The following is an 8035-nucleotide window of genomic DNA, read 5'->3' as shown; positions in this document are numbered from 1 at the left end:
CATTTTGAGACTTTTTAGCTAATGCTTTAAAGAGAGCCCTGTATCCTATCTGCGAGATGCCATTCTCATCAAGTATTGCTTGCACTTCCATTGGCTCCAACTGATTCTCCTTCATGAAGGAGGTAAGGAGCCTCCCTTTCAATTTATCAAATTTCTTCTGAGTTATTATCTCTTCAACTAGATGTTTTGGAACTAGATAACTGTAATGCACACCGGCATTGGAACCTACTCCAGCATTGGAACCTGCTTCATTCGCGTTTGGATGTAGCAAAGTCCTACAAAGAAAGCACCATGCATCATGATGAGTAATAATAAAGTGTAAAACATATATATGACACCAAAGCAAAACCAAACTTCGAGTTACCTTAAAGCTCGTATTTGTTTTTTTAGGCCGCCGCTACCAATCTTCATATTCTCTATGTTACATAGATCTCATTTTCTTTTCCGACTCCCAAGCATGGTGTCTTTCATATGCAAACTTGTGATCTTCTCAAGGCATTGGATTGTCTCTTTGTTGATGAAATCTTTTGAGCTCATGCTTCATTAAGTTCCTTTAGCTGCATGTTCTCCATCACTAGGAGGTTTATTTGCTTTTCCGCATTCAATCCTTGCATTTCCAAATGTTCAGTGTATCCAAGTAGCCCATCCTTGCCATCGTCTATTAAATGTAAAAGTGCAGTGATATTAGCAAAGGGAGGTGGCGTATTTTTTGTAGGATCCTTTGGGTAAATAGACCCATCCACAAATCCAAATGATGTTCCTTGTTTGTCCTTCTAAGTTCTTTCTCCCGTTGGGATAAGAAAAACTCCTTCCTACATTTCTGCAATGGTGCGTAGGCTTGCAATATGTTGATATTAGGGTTGCAAGAAAACACACACAGCTTGGAGAAGACGAAGGAATCTCAAGGCACACAATAGAGAGTGTATTACTTAGTGTGCACTGGAAAGATGGATAGCCCTAGAGTGATGGTCGTATATACAATGCACGGGGGGAAAAACCTCCTAAAGAGGGAAAAAATGCCACGGTGGTCCTAGTGTGTTCACACACATCACTACCACATGTATATGGTAACAAATCTCCCTGGGAGTGATGCGTGAACAAGGGCTGGCACAAAGAGTAGAGGGGAGTGCCATGCCCTGAGGACAAGATCAATCCACAAAGGGGAGCAAGCCCAAAGCTTTGCGGAAAGCTTCGAACTTCTCACAAGACAATGCCTTTGGGAAAATATCTGCAAGGTTGGCCTATGGTGGCACATAATCCAAGGTGATCTCTCTTGCTAAGAGCCTCTCCCTGACATAGTGGTAATGCACCTCAATGTGCTTTGTGCGAGCATGAAAAACTGGGTTCCTTGCAGCTGCCAATGCGCTCTGACTGTCAGTGTAGATAATGTTGGCAATGTCTTGTCCAACACCCATTGTCCAATACCCAAATCAGACATAAGACGTCTGAGCGATACACACTCAACCGTAGCTATGAAGACTGCCCTGTACTCAGCCTCACAATTGGAAGTGGCCACAGTAGGTTGCTTCTTGCTCAATCATGAAATACATGAACTGCCAAGCATGAAACAAAAACCACTTGTGGACACTCGTGTGTCATAACAACCAGCCTAATTTGAGTCAAAAAAAGCATGTAAATCTGGTGACAATGATCCCCCCTTGGGATAAAACAAGCCAATATGCAAAGTGCCACTCAAGTAGCAAAAAATCCTCTTGACTTTCTGCCAATGCTTAGACCCTAGGCTATGCATAAATCTGCCGACTTGTGAGTGCAAGCTGAATATCTAGCCTTATGTTGAATACATAAATCAGGAAGCCAACAACAATTTCAAATCCGTTTCCAAGGGAGTGGCAATAGGGTTGCAATTCTCAAGTCCAAACTTACATGGCAATGTCTCTATGTAACTTTTTTGACACAAGGCAATACCACCATCACACTGCTTAAATTGTATGCCCAAGTAATGATGCAACATCCCCAAATCTTTCATCTTGAAAGTTGAATTCAAACCAGCCTTAAATTTAGCAATATGTGCCTAATTGGGACCAGTGATAGCAAATCATCCACATAAAGAACAACAATGAGAAGTACATCGGCCTCACGCTTGACATACAATGTGCTTTTTGTTGAACTGTTATAAAAGCCTCGTTTGACCAAAAATGAGTGTCAGACTTCTCATACCAAGCACGACGAGATTGCTTCAACCCATACAAAGATTTGTTACATTTCCACACCTTATCCTCTTGTCCTTCCTTGACAAAACCGCGGGGCTGCGTTACATAAACTTCCTCAAATATGTCACCATTCAAGAAAGTAGTAATAATGTCTGATTGATGTACATCCCAACCAAAATGAGCTGCCAATGCACATAGAAAATGCACAATATTCATACGACAAGTGGGAGCAAAAGTCTCTTCATAATCTATGCCTTTTTGTTGTGCATAACCCTTTGCAACAAGTCAAACTTTATAGCGATCAATCTCACCATCAGGCTTGTGTTTCAGCTTGTAAACCCACTTTGTACCAATGGCCTTTTTGCAAGGAGGCAAATGACATAAAGTCCATGTGTCATTTTCTATAAGTGCATCATATTCTGATTGCATGGGAGCCATCCAATTTTTTGAATTTTGTGCTTCATCAAAAGACAAAGGTTCCTCAACATCATGTAAGCTAGACACAACGAAATCATAAAAATCTAATGCATCAGATGCATGGAAAGAGCCTAAATGAGTACGATTAGACAAAGCTGCATCCGATTTACTGTCACACAATGTATGCACCGGCCATTTTGTCATACCTCTAGCCTGCTCATTTTCAGCCCTTTCCTCATCAAGTACATCATGTACATCTGCATCATTAATAGGTTGATCTGTAACATTTTTAGAAACCCCCATAGGCTGTACATTCACATCATTGGAATTTACATTCGATCTTCCACCATTGAAAAGGGGCAACAAATTGTCATAAATGTATTGTGAGCTTACGTTATTGTCTCTAGTACACGACAACAAGGGCTGAATAGAATCTTCCACAAACACAACATCCCGTGAAACCAGAATATGTTTTCTTTGTGGATGATACAACCTATAACCTTTGCTTTCAACACTATAACCAACAAAAATACATTTCACAGCCTTATCATCCAATTTTTTGCGCTGTATTTGTGGCACCAAAGCATATGCATAACAACCAAAAACACGCATGTGCTCAATAGAAGGCTTTCTTTCATGCCATGCTTCATATGGAATAATACACTGCAAAGCTTCGTAGGACACCTACTTGGTATATAAGTGGCACACATGATGGCCTTAAGCCAAAAAGAATGCAGCAAAGCTTGACTTTTGACCATGCATCGTAAAATTTTCGTAAGTGACCTACTTTTCCTCTCAGCAACACCATTTTGCTGAGGTGTATAAGGCATTGTACATTGGTGTTTTATTCCACGATTAGCCAGAAATGCATTAAATTCATGAGACGTATACTGCCCCCCTCAATCGGAACGGAGGGTGACCATAGTACATTTTGAGACATTTTCAACCATAGACAAAACAAATTTGAAGCACATAAATACTTTGGACTTTGCTTTAAGCGGAAATACCCATGCATGCCTGGGGTAATCATCAATGAAAGTCACGAAGTAAAGGTAATTGCCCAAGGACATCACTATGCACAAGCTGCAACCTGCATGTGGCCCTAACTGAACCATCCTTTGGAAACTTAGAACGATGCATCTTACCCAAAATATAGCCTTCACAAACGTGTTTGTCAGGTGCTTCAAGAGGTGGCAAAGAAGCAACCATATCAAATTTCTGCAAACACAGCAAACTAGCAAAATTCAGCTGACCAAAATGTGCATGCCAAAGTTTTGCATCTGAAATAGCCTTTGAATCCAAAACTGTGTTTTCAAAATCTTGCCCACACTTGTATACAAAGTGAGCTTATACATCTCACAACATAACATGCCAGATGCAACAATTTCATCACCGAAACTGAGATCATGTAATGTACATTTGTCATCCACAAATTTGACTACAAGACTAAGTCTAGCAAGTGCAGATACAGACAAAAGATTCTTCTTGATCCCAGGTATATAAAGGGCATCAATAAGTGTGAAAGAACTGCCATTTGCAGTAGTAAGCACAATCTTCCAACTCCCTGAATCAGATAAGAAGCATTGTTGGCACAAGTAACTGAAGTCCCATGAGGGACAGACTCAAGAGAGGTGAACAAATCATAAGGTGAGGTAATGTGCTTTGTAGCACCACTATTAAAATACCACACATGTGAACCTGCAACAATTGACATGCATGCATCATGGATAGCAGGATTATAGGCACATTTTGCACTAAAAGCACATTTTGCATCAACATCAGCATCACAGTCTCCTTTTACAGAAGACTCAACAAATACTGCATTTGTAGTGGAACCAACATCTGCAATGGAACCACCCTCTTTCTTCTTAGACTCTTTGGCCTTTAACTTAGGACATTGCTTGATCAAGTGATCGTTAGCTTTACAATAATGACAACGCATCTTCCTTTTGCCCTTATCACCAGAATTCCCAGATGTATTCCTGCTAGCAGAAGCATTAGGAACATGTGATTTTTCACTCGTAAGAGAACCATAAGAAGTGGCTGCATTACTGCTACCGCCCTTTCTTTGAGTAGCAATAAAAGCCTGTTCAACTACATGCTGTCTAGTTCTTTTTTTTTGGAAAGTGACTCTTGTAGCAACAACATGCATAATGCATCAAACTTTGACAACATCAGGATTTCCTTGGGTCATAAGTCTCCAAGTACTAGCAAAAGTTGGTAAGAAGCTGGCAAGGCATCAAGAACAGTCTACACAAGGGAATTGTCTGAAATGACTTCACCTGCAAAAATAAGTTGCTCATCCTTGACAAGGTTTCCATCTCATCTTCCTCATGCATAATCTTCGATTCCAACTCTTTACATAGCAGTGCAATTTTTGCCTCATTGCGGCTTGCATAAAGACTAGCCAAAATATCCCAAGCCTATTTTGCAGATTTTGTGTGAGGAGTAATGGTGCGCTTCACAGACAATGCAATCAGCACATGAGCCTACGCATCTTTTACATCCTAGCGAGCTTGCTCAGCTGTAGGCAAAACAACTCTAACATCAATAATCCTTGCAGCAAGACCTGCAACATCCTCAACATCGCCTACATCTTCATAACCGAGACGTACATCAATGCCCTGCACAATATTCCAGATGCCCTTCAACACAAGAACATGTTGCATCACATAGGGTAATTGTCCCCATCCAATCTGTCCTTAGCAGCAAACATCTTGAAGACATCTCTGTTGTTGTCAGACATGGTAAATGTTGCACCTGATGTGAAAACTAATGTTGTCAAACATGGTAAATGTTGCACCTGATGTGAAAACTGCCCAAAAAGAGAAGAAACAAAGCGGGAACAATACGTACTATATAACAAAAACCGTAGAAGACTGTAAGGGACCTGTTATGTAGAAAATGGCACTGACAAAAATTCTGCACAAAATGACAAAATAGCCGATACAGTACTGCTTGAAGTGGAAACGGAGGCTGAAATGAGCCCGAATTAGAAATCTGAGCAGACTGAGCTCTATAAGCCTATCCAAATTTTTTGTTGACCCGTGAACGCTTTCCAAAGCTCACTGAAATTAGAGAAGCTGAGCAGGCGTGTGTGCTGGAGCTACTGGCAACTAAGCCCGGGAGGACGTAACCTACTTTGATACCAATTGTTGGAAGTAGGGTTGCAAGAAAACACACACAACTTACAGAAGACAAAGGAAGCTCAAGGCACACAATAGAGAGTGTATTACTTATCATGTAATGGAAAGACAGATAGCCCTAGAGTGATGGACATATATACAATGCACGGGGAAAAGACCTCCTAAAGAGGGAAAAAAATGCCCCGGCGGTCCTCGTGTGTTCACACACATCATTACCACATGTGTATGGTAACACAATACATCAACGTAAAGGTGATGTGTGTTCTTTCTTTGGGTAAGTGTTGAAGATGAAGGGGCTGGGGATTGCAAGTTTAAATTGATGTTTTCATCAGGAAAAGAAGTAGTGTCCATTCCTATTACTAACGAAATATCGTTTTGGTAGACAACGAAGGCATGGAAGCTCGCATTTGAAATCACTGTAGTCCCATATTTAGAGTTGATAGAGTTCATGTAGCTTATGTTTTTGGAGGGAATGCTAGAGAGAGAGAGAGAGAGAGAGAGAGAGAGAGAGAGAGAGAGAGAGAGAGAGAGAGAGAGAGAGAGAGAGAGAGAGAGAGAGAGAGAGAGAGAGGTGTGGACCAAGCATGAGAGGGGGTATACTCTCCCACACTCTCTCAATGTGTGAAGTGCAAAGTGCAAGAGCTCCATCTCCTTCTCCAAGCTTGTTGAGAAGTTGAGAGCCAACACCAACACTCTTGAATATGGAATGCAAATCCAACCAAGAGCCATGCTTCAATGCTTAAGCTTGCCATCTTCTCCATCTTCATTACTATGCTATTATGCTATGCTAAGCAAGAAGAGTGATGATAAGTGAGGAACTATTTCTTTCTCCTATGAATGATTCTTATTCCTCTTCCCTACCCTCATTCCCTGCTAGCTCTCTCCACCTTCGAAGGTGTTTGAGGCCTTGGGACTGAGGCTTGGGATAGTTAATGCTTTTTGCAAAGTTTATGTTATGCTCTTGATGCATGAAGCTTTCTATCTTCATAGCATCACCAAGGTCACAAGGAACACAAAGATTGTATTGTACCAAATCTCTCTTGATGGGAGAATCTATAATACAACGCCTTTTGGAGTGGGGACCGGCTCCAAGATCCTGTCCTCAACTATTGTCATGTTCTCTAATACTCTCTCTTGCAAAAGTATTGTTCATGCCACGTCAATTAAGTAATATGGTCATCTTGCTACCATCAATTAAGTTCATTCTCTATGTTCTCAAAGTGATCTCACAAAAATACTCACTTTAATTCTCTTAACTTCGCTATTTTCAAAGTTCATAGGCCATTTCCATTACATTACATATATGTGTGTGTGTGTGTGTGTGTATGTATGTATGTATGAGAGAGAGAGATGTAGAGAGATGTATACACACAAACACCCATCAAGAGAATTTTTTATGTGGTAGAAAAAATCCCAAATGGATCTTAGAGATCAATCTGACAAGTCGAACTCAAGTTTGTTACTCACAACGAGAGAGAGAGAGAGAGAGAGAGAGAGAGAGAGAGAGAGAGAGAGAGAGAGCTCGTATAACCAACTAGAGAAAATTACATATAAATATATAAAGTTGCTCCCATCTCCCACACACACACACACATATATTATCTATATAAATATATATATACAATGTGTGTGTGTGTGTGTGTGTGTGTGTGAGAGAGAGAGAGAGAGAGAGAGAGAGAGAGAGAGAGAGAGAGAGAGAGAGATGTACATAAATGTACACACACACACACACACATGAGGAGAATTTCTAATGCTACAAAAAAAGCCCAAGGGATCTTTGACATCAATCTCACAAGTAGAAGTCAAGATTTGTTACTCAAAAAAGGGAGGAGAGAGAGAGAGAGAGAGAGAGAGAGGGAGAGGAGAGAGAGCATGCTCTCATATAGCCAACTAGAGCAAAATATATCTAAATATATAAGGTTGTTCCCATCTACCATACATACACAGGTGTACACACACACATACACACATTATATATATACTAGTATGTGACCCGCGCGTTGCTACGGCCAAAAGAAGCATGGCCTCTATTCTTCTAAAATGATCCTTGACCAGGTCAGAGAGCACTAACAAGGTCAGTGAGGCAGCTAAATAAAGCTGATAGGGCAAGGTAGGGGTTTTTTTGGATAGTTAGGTATGTGATTGGGCCCTTTGGCCAATAACTTACGTATTGTGACATTATTGATAATGTTGAGATCTTGAGTACAGACATGGTTACCAATTCCTTCAAAGTTCCTATAGAATGAGGTAAATTAAATGCATGTACAGCAAGGGATTGTTTCTTGTCTAAGAAAGTCATTA

Source organism: Adiantum capillus-veneris, chromosome 24 (assembly GCF_014529385.1).
Source record: "Adiantum capillus-veneris isolate H3 chromosome 24, ASM1452938v2, whole genome shotgun sequence".
Taxonomy (NCBI): Eukaryota; Viridiplantae; Streptophyta; class Polypodiopsida; order Polypodiales; family Pteridaceae; genus Adiantum; species Adiantum capillus-veneris.
This window is presented reverse-complemented; position numbering follows the sequence as displayed.